At 36.5% G+C, this 13,342-nt stretch overlaps 1 protein-coding gene and 1 long non-coding RNA gene across 5 annotated transcripts in view; one reads left to right on the forward strand and one right to left on the reverse strand.

The window, feature by feature from the left end:
* Positions 1-11,057, forward strand: part of LOC137221969 (uncharacterized) — a 55,955-nt gene extending 44,898 nt beyond the window's left edge. Inside the window, exon 4 of the long non-coding RNA XR_010942229.1 lies at positions 10,952-11,057. This is a non-coding gene — a long non-coding RNA (uncharacterized lncRNA). The remainder of the gene's footprint in view (positions 1-10,951) is intronic.
* The window catches only part of RAD51B (RAD51 paralog B), a 692,465-nt gene that overhangs the window by 538,727 nt on the left and 140,396 nt on the right, over positions 1-13,342 (reverse strand). The gene's annotated exons all lie outside the window — the stretch shown is intronic.

Below are 13,342 nucleotides of genomic sequence, written 5' to 3' on the forward strand. Positions count from 1 at the left end.
AGTAAATAATCATACCCAATTTCTATGTGTGACTGATCAGAATTTAAAGTAATGAATCTTACAGTCAATTAAAAAATGAGGGAAAAAATACAATTCATTTGTCCTACAAAGATAACTCTAGCATTTGTTAAGAAGCTTCATAACTTCAACCATTAATCCTGTCTTTTAAATCTTTCATGTTTATGTTTGGAAAATATTTCTGAAATTGCAATTCACTTAAATATCTATTGAGTGAATTTATATTTATAAAAATATAATAAATAAATAAATAAATATTAAAAATTTATATTTATAAAATTCTATTATGGACCTGTCATCATGCATGTTTCTAGAGGGTCCTAACCATAGTTAGGGAAAAGTTTCTTAAAACAGAAGATGTCTTTTAAGCAAGTAAAATATTGTCATATGACAAAGATAAGCAAAATTCAGGATAAAAACACATAGAATATTATGCTCCCTAATTATATTATCCAAATAGCCCCTGGACTTGAAGGATTTTGTTTGTTTATTCATTTTTGCTTTTGTTTTTTGCCTGATTGTCCCACTAGGAACATTGGCAGAGTTGATGAAACAGTGTTAAGAATCAGATCACTATAACTGGCTACCATTTGAAAAGAAAGAATCATTTTGTAATCTCCTCCAGAGAATTAAAATCCAGTTCAAACTCTTAAGGACATTTCATAAGCAGGGCATATAAGTGCCTAAATTGGGAAAAATCTAGGGCTCGGCATATAAATGCAAGCAAGCAAAACAGGCAATTTCAAAGAAAGACCTCATACCCTCAAGGCTAAGGTGATGGCATAACACAGGAAATTTCAAATGGAAGTTCTCTTGACAATTGTGGCCTTAGGGTGGGGTTTCCCACCAATCCATTGACCAGCAAAATGAAAAAGTCACTGTAGGTTTTTCTTTTAAGTATCTCATTTCCATATCAAAATGCAAGGTCAGAAACCGTTAAATCATGCAATATTTTACAAAAATCTTTCTTTTAGAAAATGTGTCGGGAATTTCTATTTTATTCTGCATTATGTCTATCACAGACATCATAGAATAGTATAATTACAGAACTTCAGAGTTGAAACCTGGGATATTGTTATTGGGGTTTTTTTAGAGCATGAGTCACCCATTCTCCTTACTTGGCCTGCAGTAAAATTTTCTCTGCTCCAAACTCTTTTTTTTTTTTTGCTCCAAACTCTTGACATTTTGGTTTACTTGGCCTCACTGTGCATCACGTACACGAACTTGTATTCAGTAACAATTTCACCCAGTCAAAGGCTTTCATTTTTCAAAGGCCCAGGGAACTTAAGTGATTTGCCTAAAGTCAAGCAGCCAGTTGTAGATAGATCAGGAATTAATAACCATACATAATTCTGTTACCTTTATAAAATAAGACACTGAGTCCAATAGAGTACACTGATAATCCTTATTTTACAGGAAAGGCACTTTGCCTGGCAGCCAAATATTTTACATTTTAAGTGCCTGCTAATTCAGAAATCTAATAGTTTTCACTTAAACAAAACTAAAACATATCTCTGCAAACCCATAACTACTGAAAAATGGGTGCTCAAGTTATTATATAGTGCAAACGACATTTTACAAACCACATTATAATAGTCTAAGTGTACGGTAATCAACTATCATCACATATAATTAAAGATAAACTCATTGTGTCAAAACAGAAGATCAAAGCTCTTTTAATCCTGCAGGGGCCATCATTTTCAATGGCCTGTTCCTTGATCATGCCTTTAATTCATACAATTCAGTGAACAACAGTACCTCTCTTCCTGCTGCAGTAGAAATCAGCCTTAAAAAACTCTGTTTTTTAAAAAATTGACAAATATATGAAATATTCCCAAGTCATGTCTATGAAAAGATTAGTGTATCACCAGTTTTCTATTAAATCTGATCCTGGAAAAAATAGATAAGATGTTTTTCATTCTCTAAATCAGATTTTGATTTGAGCATACATTTTTCAGTTACAGGAAGAGTTTTTGGCTTCACACTGTGGCAAGAAAGTAGAGCATATGAATTACCTGGTATTTTCTGTTTGTTGGTTGTTGTTGGGTTTTCTTGGTTTGTTTGTTTGCTTTGTATTGTTGTGCTTTTAATACCTTCCAAGGCAATGAAACACTACCTGCTACCTGAGCAATTCAATAAGAAAGAACCAAGGATAATATCACTTGGCATTAGACAAAAAACTCCCACTTCAGTCATTTCACTCCTCTAAACTTTGGCTGAACCACACTGACTGTTATTTCTCTGAGGAAGCGGCTGCCAAGTTATGCACAGGCACATACACACAGACGAACCACAATATGGAGAAGGTCAGCCGTTACTCCTAAGAATATCTTCACTAAAGTATGTGCTGAGTAATGAGGAGTTATTCAGTAAGTTCAGATAAATGTAGAGTTAGAAGAGGCCTTCAGAGATAAATAATCAACTGAGACAATAATTGCCCCAGATGATAGTTATGAAAGTCAATACTAAGAAAACCAGTATATTAAATGTTAATTATCAAAAGAAGAGAAAACCATGTTCTAAGACTTCCTGAAAGCCTACCAATTTAAAAATCCTAAAAAAATCCTACATAATAAATTCAAGCTTACTATGGACATTTACAAATAATTGATGGGTTTTGGGGAAATCAGCCTCTAAAAGGCTACAATGCATCTTCTCAGACGCTGATTTTAAAATGGAAAACTTTTAACTTGTGCCTGCCTTGACACTTTGGATGAGTCACTTTCTTATAACTTTGCTTAGTTGATAATGAAAGGATAATTAAGGATAATAAATACCTTTTCTTGACAACCTTGGATACTTCCAATCTTGAGAAACATATTTTTATGTCTAAGAGTTTTCATTCTAATTTCACTGCCCACTGAAATACCAGAACAGGGACTTCCTGGTGCTGCAATCTACCTGCCAATGCAGGGGACACGGATTTGAGCCCTGTCCGGGAAGATCCCACATGCCGCGGAGCAACTAAGCCTGTGCGCCACAACTACTGAGCCTGCGCTCTAGAGCGCGCAAGCCACAACCATTGAAGCCCGCACACTTACAGCCCGTGCTCCGCAATAAGAGAAGCCACCGCAATGAGAAGCCCGCGCACCACAACAAAGAGCAGCCCCCGCATGCCACAAGGAGAGAAAGCCAGCACGCAGCAACAAAGACCCAATGTAGCCAAAAAAAAAAAAAACAGAACAGATTCAAATGCTATTTTGGAACTGTGTATATGGAAAAGGTCAAACATTATTGCAAAGGGTTTCCTCAGAGGAATGATGAAAAGAAATACATCAATTAGCACAGGATTCACAGTGTTCTGAGCATGCCCCATATTATATTACACTTTGTAGTAGCCAATTTCCTTCAAGACTCAATAAAACATAATGCCTCTATTGTTACCTTGGCATTCTTTGACATCCTTAATTACTGAGAGTTAATTAATCTGTTATATCCCTCTCTGTATGTTTTAAAGCATCCTTTTAACCTATAGAATATGAACGAACTTTTGGTTTGTGAATATTTGCATCATTTATTATAGGCAAAGTATTATATGTGATTGGAAGTATGAAGAACAAATATGAACAGGATGAATCATCACTGTCTCAGAGGAACTTACAATCTAGCTTAGAAAAGAAGACTCACGCATGAGCACACAGTACGTGTGCACACATACACAGAGAATTAAACTACAAAAAAGAAAAAACCAAGGTATAGTGGAAACGGTTACACAAACCCAAAAGAAACATTCCACAAAACTGAGGGCCTACACTCTTTAAAAAATGTCAGTGTCATGAAAGACAAAGAAAATTTAAAAGACTGCTCTAGTGAGGAAAACTAAAGAGACACACACACACACACACACACACACACACACACACACACACAAATTCCTATCCTCCAATCCTCGGATGGGGGAAAAACAGCTTTTAAAGGTCATTCTGGGACAATATGCAAAATCTGAACATGCACCATATACTAGATAAAAATCCAGTATTGAATTTGTGGCTATGTAAGAGAGCGTCTTTGTTCTTAACAGACACATGCTAAAGTATTTATGTTGAATGGTCACAACCTCTGCAATTTACTACCAAATGGTTCTGAACAAAAGTATAATGATATGTATGTATATATGTTTTTAAGAGAGAAAGAGGAAACGTGGCACAATGTTAACAGTGGATAAAACTATGTGAATGGCGTATGGGAATTCATTATACCATACTTGTAACTTCTCTGTATGCTTGAAATATTTTTTAATAACATTTTTAACTCAGTGAACATTTAAGCTGCAAAAGACCCTAGAAATTATCTAACCCAATCCTAGACCTAACTTTACAAATGAAGAAACAGACATGACAATTAGAGATTACCAGCGGTGGTCCCCGAACTTTTTGGTGTATGCTCCATCAGTAACACATTTTGGGCATGTACTCCCACCCCCACTATATGTATTTTAATTATTTTATGTCTTCTGTTTGGATGATAATTTATCATGAACATGATAAAACATACACACACTAAAAATTAACCAGGATGAGATTTAAAATAATTGTAAAGTTCTAATATTTTCTTCCTGTAGCACAGTGGAACGTCCAGGGCATCCTCCCCCTCTGCCCCTACCTTGGTGATAAATGGCACAGACCACCCTAAGCACAAAAGAGGCATATATAACATGTATGAATAGAATGTCAAGAAAGGTTTGACTTATGTGGCATCTGAAGCACTGTAGGGCTTAGAGGGGTAAATACTAAAGAGGAGAGAAAAGCAGAGGGTCCAGCTGAACAAACATAGACAAAAGGCAAAGGAGAATAGAAATCATAAAAACTTTGGCAATTCATACAGAGGCACAGTGACACAAAGGGATAAAAGACAGGAAGATACATAAGATTCAGGAAGATACATAAGTCATTAGTAAATTACTCATCAGGACTTAGCTATAACTTTTGAGAACCAAACTAAATCTTTAATAAAAAACCTAGCTCTGCTTAAATTTTTTAATTGCCTAAATTATATAACTATAGAACTAAGTTCTTCTCCGTCCATCAAGGTGATTTTCCATCAAGACATACCTAACAATTGTCAGCACAGGCCAGTTATTTTGCCGTTGTTATTTCAATGTTATTTCAGCCAAAATGTCAGCTCCAAAATATTAAAAAATCAAATAGTTGATATGATATGCTTATTACTATAAACGAGAACTTAAAAAAAAAACCTGAAGATGAGTAGTTCTGTAGGCTTATCTTAAACAAATCATTGCAGAGCTTTAAAATCAAGTTTAAGTATCTCTTAAACATTGTTATATATAGAAAGTAAAAATCATGCATCCCTAGTGTCTGCTCCTTGGTAATTTGGTGATAGCTTGCAGTGAGAAAACACTAATAAATTTGTATATATTTTGTGCACTGTTACATGTTAGTGCTGAGCTGTCCAAGCGTTGTCACTGAACCTTACCAAAAACTCATTTTCTTTCACTCAGACCAATGTTGATATAAGTTGGCCGACATAAAATTCCTCCCCCCTTTTTTTTAAAATAAAGAGACCAATGAGATCTGATCTCACTTTCATAATGTAAAAATTAAGCACAAATATATGAAATAAAAACAGAAACCTAACACTCTGCTGGATTTAGACTCTATTTTAACCACTATATTTCTTGGTTCTCATTCCTCACTTGTGATAAAATGCAATAAATTCCCTCCCCAAATTATTTTGTTGGGACTTCCCTGGTGGCGCAGTGGTTAAGAATCCACCTGCCAATGCAGGGGACACAGGTTCGAGCCCTGGTCCAGGAAGATCCCACATGCTGCGGAGCAACTAAGCCTGTGCACCACAACTACTGAGCCTGTGCTCTAGAGCCCGTGAGCCACAACTACTGAAGCCCGAGCGCCTAGAACCCGTGCTCCACAACAAGAGAAGCCACCGCAGTGAGAAGCCCGTGCACCACAACTAAGAGTAGCCCCCACTCACCCCAACTAGAGAAAGCCCGCATGCAGCAATGAAGACCAACGCAGCCAAAAATAAATAAATTCTTTAAAAAAAATTATTTTGTAAATTAGTTGCTTAAGCAATACCATGTAATAGTTCTACATGGTTTCTCTGGATCCACTCCCTATCTTAGTAATAAGTTAAAGAGAACGCACTGAAAAGAAGAATCAAAATATAAGACTTGGGCTTCCCTGGTAGCGCAGTGGTTGAGAGTCCGCCTGCTGATGCAGGGGACACGGGTTCGTGCCCCGGTCCAGGAAGATCCCACATGCTGCGGAGCGGCTGGGCCCGTGAGCCATGGCCGCTGAGCCTGCCTGTCCGGAGCCTGTGCTCCGCAACAGTAGAGGCCACAACAGTGAGAGGCCCACGTACTGCCAAAAAAAATATATATATATATATATATACACACACATATATATATATATATATAAGACTTCATCAAGAAAGTGAAAGAAGAAAAATATTGATATTTAGATAAAGATTGAGATGGTCCACCAGATTTAAAACTAAAGCTTGCTGTTCCTTTTTTTATTGTTATCTTTGTAGCTATACAGATCCTCTATGCAGAATGAAAGATGAGTGCTGGATGGTCAGGATATAATAATTCCCTTTATAAGATGGTCTTCTTTGATAACATTCTAGCAACTCTGTAAAACTAAACATGGTAGGTGACATGTGGGTCTCTTCAATAATGTATATGTTGTTATATTTATGTTTATAAATATATATATTTGTTAAATGATGTTGCTTTTGCTGCTAAACTGCACCTTTAACACCTCTTTACAATATTTTTTCTTTCTTTTAAATTGACATATAATTTTATTGACCTGTAAAATAGCTACACATTTTCAAAGAGTACAATTTGATAGACTTTGAATCATGTATGCAAAACCATTACTGCAATTAAGATAGCGAAAATATTAATAACCCTCAAAAGTTTCCTTGTGCCTCTTTGTAATTCTTCCTCTTCCCCTGCCCCTCATCCCTAGGTAACCGGTGATCTGCTGTCAATACAGAATGGTTTTCATTTTCTAGAATTTTAAACAAGTGAAATAAAACAGTATATACTTTTTTGAGGGGGGAGTGAAGGTCTGCCTTCTTTCACTCAGCATAATTATTTTGAGAGCTATGCATGTTGTTGCAATATGCCAGTAATTAATTTCTTTTTATTGCTGACTAGTAATCTCTTGCATAGATATACTACAGTTTTTTTATCCATTCACTTGTTGACGGACATGTGGGTGATTTCCAGTTTGGGGCATTACAAATAAGGCTGCTATGATGTTCATGTACAAGTTGTCTTTGTATGGAAATATGCTTTTAATTCTCCTGGGTAAAAAGCTAAGTAGAATGGGTGGATTGAATGATAGGTGTATGTTTAACATTTAAGAAACTGCTAGAGAATAGAGTGGCAGTTAGAATGGGCATCATCAGAAAATCGACAAACAACAAATGCTGGAGAGGGTGTGGAGAAAAGGGAACACTCTTGCACTGCTGGTGGGAATGTAAATTGATACAGCCACTATGGAGGGTCCTTAAAAAACTAAAAATAGAATTACCATACGATCCAGCAATCCCACTACTGGGCATATACCCAGAGAAAACCATAATTCAAAAAGACACATGCTCCCCAGTGTCCATTGCAGCACTATTTACAATAGCCAGGTCATGGAAACAACCTAAATGCCCATCGACAGACGAGTGGATAAAGAAGATGTGGTACATATATACAATGGAATACTACTCAGCCATAAAAGGAACAAAATTGGGTCATTTGTAGAGACATGGATGGATCTAGAGACTATCATACAGAGTGAAGTAAGTCAGAAAGAGAAAAACAAATATCGTATATTAACGCATATATGTGGAACCTAGAAAAATGGTACAGACGAACTGGTTTGCAGGGCAGAAATAGAGACACAGATGTAGAGAACAAACGTACGGACACCGGGGGGGAAGTGGCGGGGATGGTGGCGGCGGGATGAATTGGGAGATTGGGATTGACATGTATACACTAATATGTATAAAAGAGATAACTAATAAGAACCTGCTATATAAAAAAATAAATAAAATTAAATTTTTTAAAAAAATGAAGTCAAGCAGTGTTAGTCCTCGAACTTTATCTCCTTTTTCAAAGTTGTTCTTTAAAATGTTTTTTTGGTCCAAGATGCTGCAGTGATAAAAATGAAATAATAGAATTTCTATTTACAACCACATGAACCCCAGACCAATTTCTTTACTTAAAAGATAAAACCATCAATTCTAAAAACCAAGCAATAAATCTTTATAAAGAAGACAAAGTACAGTCTCCTACAGCCTTCAGTAGGATTTATTTTATAGTCTTTAGGATATATTAAGCACTGTTCAGGTACCATCATTCAGCTCTTCTATTTGATAATTTATGCAATTTAAGTAAATAGCCACAATTTTTAACTGATAACCTGTAGTAACAGAATATATATATATTTTATATCCATTATTTGCTCATAAGTGTATTAGAATCCAGCCAAAAGAAATAGCAGGCCATATTTCTATCACACTGATATCCACTTGAAAAGGAAAGAACACAACATACAACAACAACAAGAAAATCTTCAATAAATCAACTATATATAACAGAGCAGGAGCTTGGTTGAAAAGTACTGTGGAAAAACCAGGGCCAGATGGGATTGTTAGGAAGGCTCCATAAAGGAAATTATGTCAGGTCTTGAGAGAAGTATTGGTGAGATTAGTATAAATGAGATCAGTTGATAGGAAAAGGCATAAAGTTATTTAAGAAAGATTATCCTACAGCACCAGGTAGGATAGGTTAAAAGGGAGAATGACGAATGTTAGGGAGCTCAGTGAGAAGACTATTGCTATAATCCAGGCATGTGGTGCTGGGGACCCAGACCAGAGTGGTGGCTGTTGAAATAAAGGCCTTGAGATAAACAAAGAATCTGAAACTTAAAGTACTTAGTTATTTTAAATGTCCAAATCTGTTAGAAATTGAAGTCTAATACTGTATTTTAACTGTATTTAAATATTTTAGAACCATATACAAGTCAAAAATGCATTTTTAACAATTTACTTTTGTGGAGCAAAATAACTCTCCACACTCATCTTGGACAGTAGAGAGGCCTCAGGGCTGCAAATTTGTTTACAGTGAACTCTGAGGGGCTGCCATTGCCAAATCTGCCCACGTTGTAGCTTCGTGTTTATAAAACAGCAAGTCAGTAAAGTACATTTTTCTTTTTTTCTGCTTCAGCAAAATAAGTAGACTAGCTTTTAGCATATGGAAGCATTTTCATATAGCAAGTTCCGGGGCAGGGGGGTTGGATAATTTGCAAATGCCATCAAATGAAATGTGTACTCTCAAATGAGGCTGATTAGGCAAGGTTTCATGTGGCAAAAGTTGTATTCAATAAGCCTTCTCCTTTTAGCAAGAAGGGAATGTTCAAATTTGTATAAAATGCAGCAGAGTGATCAAGGAAGATACAGACTAAGCAAAAACCATGAAATTTAAGGACATCATTGGTGATTTTCAGAAAAGCACTTTTATTTGAGTGTTGAGAACTGAAATTCAAACAAATTTGTTTAATTTTTATTTTAAATTCCTTTCAGAAATATTCAAGTGGTGACAACAGGAACAAGGCAGAGTAGGGAAGTGGTTGGAAAGGGCAGTGAGTCGACTGAAGACTACACTCATATCTCTTCCTGACACTTGTGTCTCTGCCCCTCCTCACTCTCTCCCTCCTCCCACTTCTTTATCTTTTACCTTTAATCACAGCTGGAGGTAGTGCTTTAGGTAGGGAAGGGATATACATGAAGAAGTATGGGATGAGAAAAGAAGAAAGCTAAAAGATGTAATAGTCAGAGCTAATTATCACTGGATTGGCATTTATGAGGAGGCATTGAGAGGTGCAGGGAAACTAGAGGAAGGAATACAGAGGCAGAATGTATGAATCAAGGTGATATGGGCAGTAATCAGGTAAATTCACAACTGACACGCTTTATCTTCTCCAGGAAACATAGCCAAAAGTCATTAGCTATACAGATAAAAGGCCAGAACCAAGAGCTTTAACGTTTTCTACTTCCTTAATTTCTCTAATTCAAATATTCCAGTGCTAAAGAATCTTGGCTGAAACACCTACACGAGCAAATAACAAGGGAAAAAACGTTTTTGTATAAACATCAGTAATTTAGCCACAGGGAAACCAAAAATGTGCAAATAATAACCTAAATCACAGACTTGATATTATAAATAATCCTAAAATACAAACCTAAAAAGAATTTGAGATGGTTGTAATGAAAATTTTAACATTCTTCTTGTATTCTAACCATGACCAAATACCCTACCTATGGCTTTGGGGGGAAGTAACAAAGAGGAACAGAAAGGTAGAGAAAGAGGGAAATAAAAAGGTAAGAGCAGACAAGGGAATATTGATAGAAACTAATAATGTGAATAGAATTCTATCTTAGCAAAAGCACAGAACTAAAAGCTACCAAAAGAACTGGAGCTTTACTTCCCACTGGCTCTCAGGCCTCATTCTCCAGGGCTGGTGCAAAATTATACTGAGTATTAGGGAACACAATTAGCCCTGACTATATTTGCAGGCCATATGTGTTCTTATACTTTGATTAATGTTATTATCTAACTTTAACTTTTCTAGGTGAATGAGAAGATGCTGACATAAAATTTCAATTATTACCCTTTCTTTGTGAATCAAATCCATGAAACTTTCAAGACAGAGAAGATAAAAGTAAATTCCTTGTTCTACTTATCTACGCCAAAGGGGTTGGCTAGGCCCATAGCTGAAGCAGACTAGGGATCAGAGACCTTGAACTGCTTGCTACTTAATACCTGTTCTCTCCAGGCAACTGAAACTTTTGCTTTGATAGTTCAAGACTAAAAGCCAGTTTTCATTATTGGCCAGAGGGAATGTATTTTAAATTAATCACTTCATACAGCAATGCTTCTTTTCAGGAAAATGATGAAATGTAGTTCCAAACTGTCCTGAAGTCCCAGTTCATCCTCATTTATTGCTCTGGGAGTTAAAATTCATTCAGTGGCATTGCAAAGAGGATTTTTTACAGGTGAGTCAAGTTTTCTAATTCTCAATCAACCAACAATGTACTTACAGACTCAGTACACTGGAGACTCAAGAGATGAAAGAATTTTGCTCTCTGATAATTGGAATTCTAATTGGGAAGGGAAATTAACTCAGACTCAAGATAAAGAACTACACTGTTTGGTATTGAGCATTAATTAACAGAAATTCAAAGATTAAAAACTAGAGTGGGCCAGAAAAGTCCAAAGTGACTTTATGGAAAAGATGGAAAGAACATATTTAGATTTGAGAGAGAATCAATAAAATTTGGGAGAAAACCAGTAATAAAGGCAACAAAAAAGTAAAATTGAACATAGTATTAGGGATGGGGTTGGGGGTTGATGTAAGGTATAAATAACCAGTTTAACTAAAGTAGGTGTTTGTTAAGAAACATGGTTAAATAAATAGGGTGAGGCTCATACATGGAATGCTTTGAATACCAAGAAGACCAATACAAACTTAAAGTTAGTCCAATGAGAGTCACAACTGGTTACTGATCAGAGAAGCAACAGCATGAATTTCTTTAGAAAGGCTGGTTTAACAGCAACATGGAGATAAAGACTGGAAGCCAACAAAGAAGTAGGTGGAGCCATTTAGGTGTGAAGTGATAAGAACCTCAACTAGAATAATAGCAACCATTTATGAAACATCAGCAGTATTTGTTGAATGTCTGCATGTTTATCATGTGCATTTGAATAATACAGATATGGTATTACTGGCTCACAGAAACAGTCAGATAATGAATGTTCATTGCTTTAAGTCACTAAATTTGTTATAACAATAGATAACTACTCTAGAAGTGAAGCCAGCAAAAGTGACACCAAGTAAGGTTAGAAAGGCAGGAGGGAAATCAGAAAATAGACTGCCATTGAAAACCAAGGGGTGCGGGGAGTTTCAAGTAGCAGATAGGTAGATAGGGTCAGAAGTAAAAGAAGAATACAGGATGCTGAAAGGTTAAACAAAATGTTACTAAACTTGGTATTACACAACTAATTAAAATGAGAAAATATACAAGAAAATGCTTAGAATAAAAGGTGATCAAATTGTTACTTTCTGGGCTTCCCTGGTGGCGCAGTGGTTGAGAATCCGCCTGCCAATGCAGGGAACACGGGTTCAAGCCCTGGTCCAGGAAGATCCCACATGCCGCAGAGCAGCTAAGCCCGTGTGCACAACTACTGAGCCTGAGCTCTAGAGCCCGCGAGCCACAACTACTGAGCCCACGTGCCATAACTACTGAAGCCTGCATGCCTAGAGCCCGTGCTCTGCAACAAGAGAAGCCACTGCAATGAGAAGCCCGCACACCACAACGAAGAGTATCCCCTGCTCGCCACAATTAGAGAAAGCCCACATACAGCAATGAAGACCCAACATAGCCAAAAATAAATAAATAAAATAAATTTAAAAACTGTTACTTTCTTCCTTATGAAGAGAATGATAGGGAAGTAGTGCAGGCAGCTGATAGACACCACAAACTTAATTTATATTCCTAAGTCTATGGGTCAACTAGTAATTGATTAAATGCGTAGTGAAAGGTATGCCTCATATACAGTAGTATTTTTTGAAATACACTTCCATTTTGATCTAACATCCTAACTTTAGTCCTATACTTTCCCCTAACAAAATATGAAGCTTTGAATTTACTCAAACCTCCATCACATCACCTACCATTTGGTGCTATAAAGTATTATTCATGTATTTTTTTGGCTACGCCACACAGCTTAGTTCCCCGACCAGGGATTGAACCCAAGCCCTTGGCAGTAAAAGCTTGGAGTCCTAACCACTGGACCACCAGGGAATTCCCTATAAATTATTATTTACATGTTTGCCATCCCTTCTACATGTAAATCCCTCCAAGGTAGGGACTGGTAGCTTATTGATCAGTGAAGCCCCAGTACCTAGAACAATACCTAATCCATAGCAGATGTTCAGTTGCTAATTGAAAATTACTGGACGCAGTAGAAAGACAACATCTTTACAAACATATTCATACATCATTTCTAAGGAATTAAGATTTTTCTTCTATTTGTGTCTCTGTTGGACAGTATCTCTTCACTATAATTGCCTACCTAGCACTGTCCCATTCTCCCACCTTAGAAAACTAGTTGAGGTCTTTCTATCATGTATGTTCTGTTCTGCATCTACATATTTTTCAGATTTCATCTCTAATATTAAAAAGACATTTAAGTGACCTCTTACCATCCAAGTTAGTAATACGCCATGACCTAAACTGAGTATTTTGCTCAGAAAATGCATCCCCAGAAAATAAA

This window comes from Pseudorca crassidens, chromosome 1 (genome assembly GCF_039906515.1).
Source record: "Pseudorca crassidens isolate mPseCra1 chromosome 1, mPseCra1.hap1, whole genome shotgun sequence".
Lineage (NCBI taxonomy): Eukaryota > Metazoa > Chordata > Mammalia > Artiodactyla > Delphinidae > Pseudorca > Pseudorca crassidens.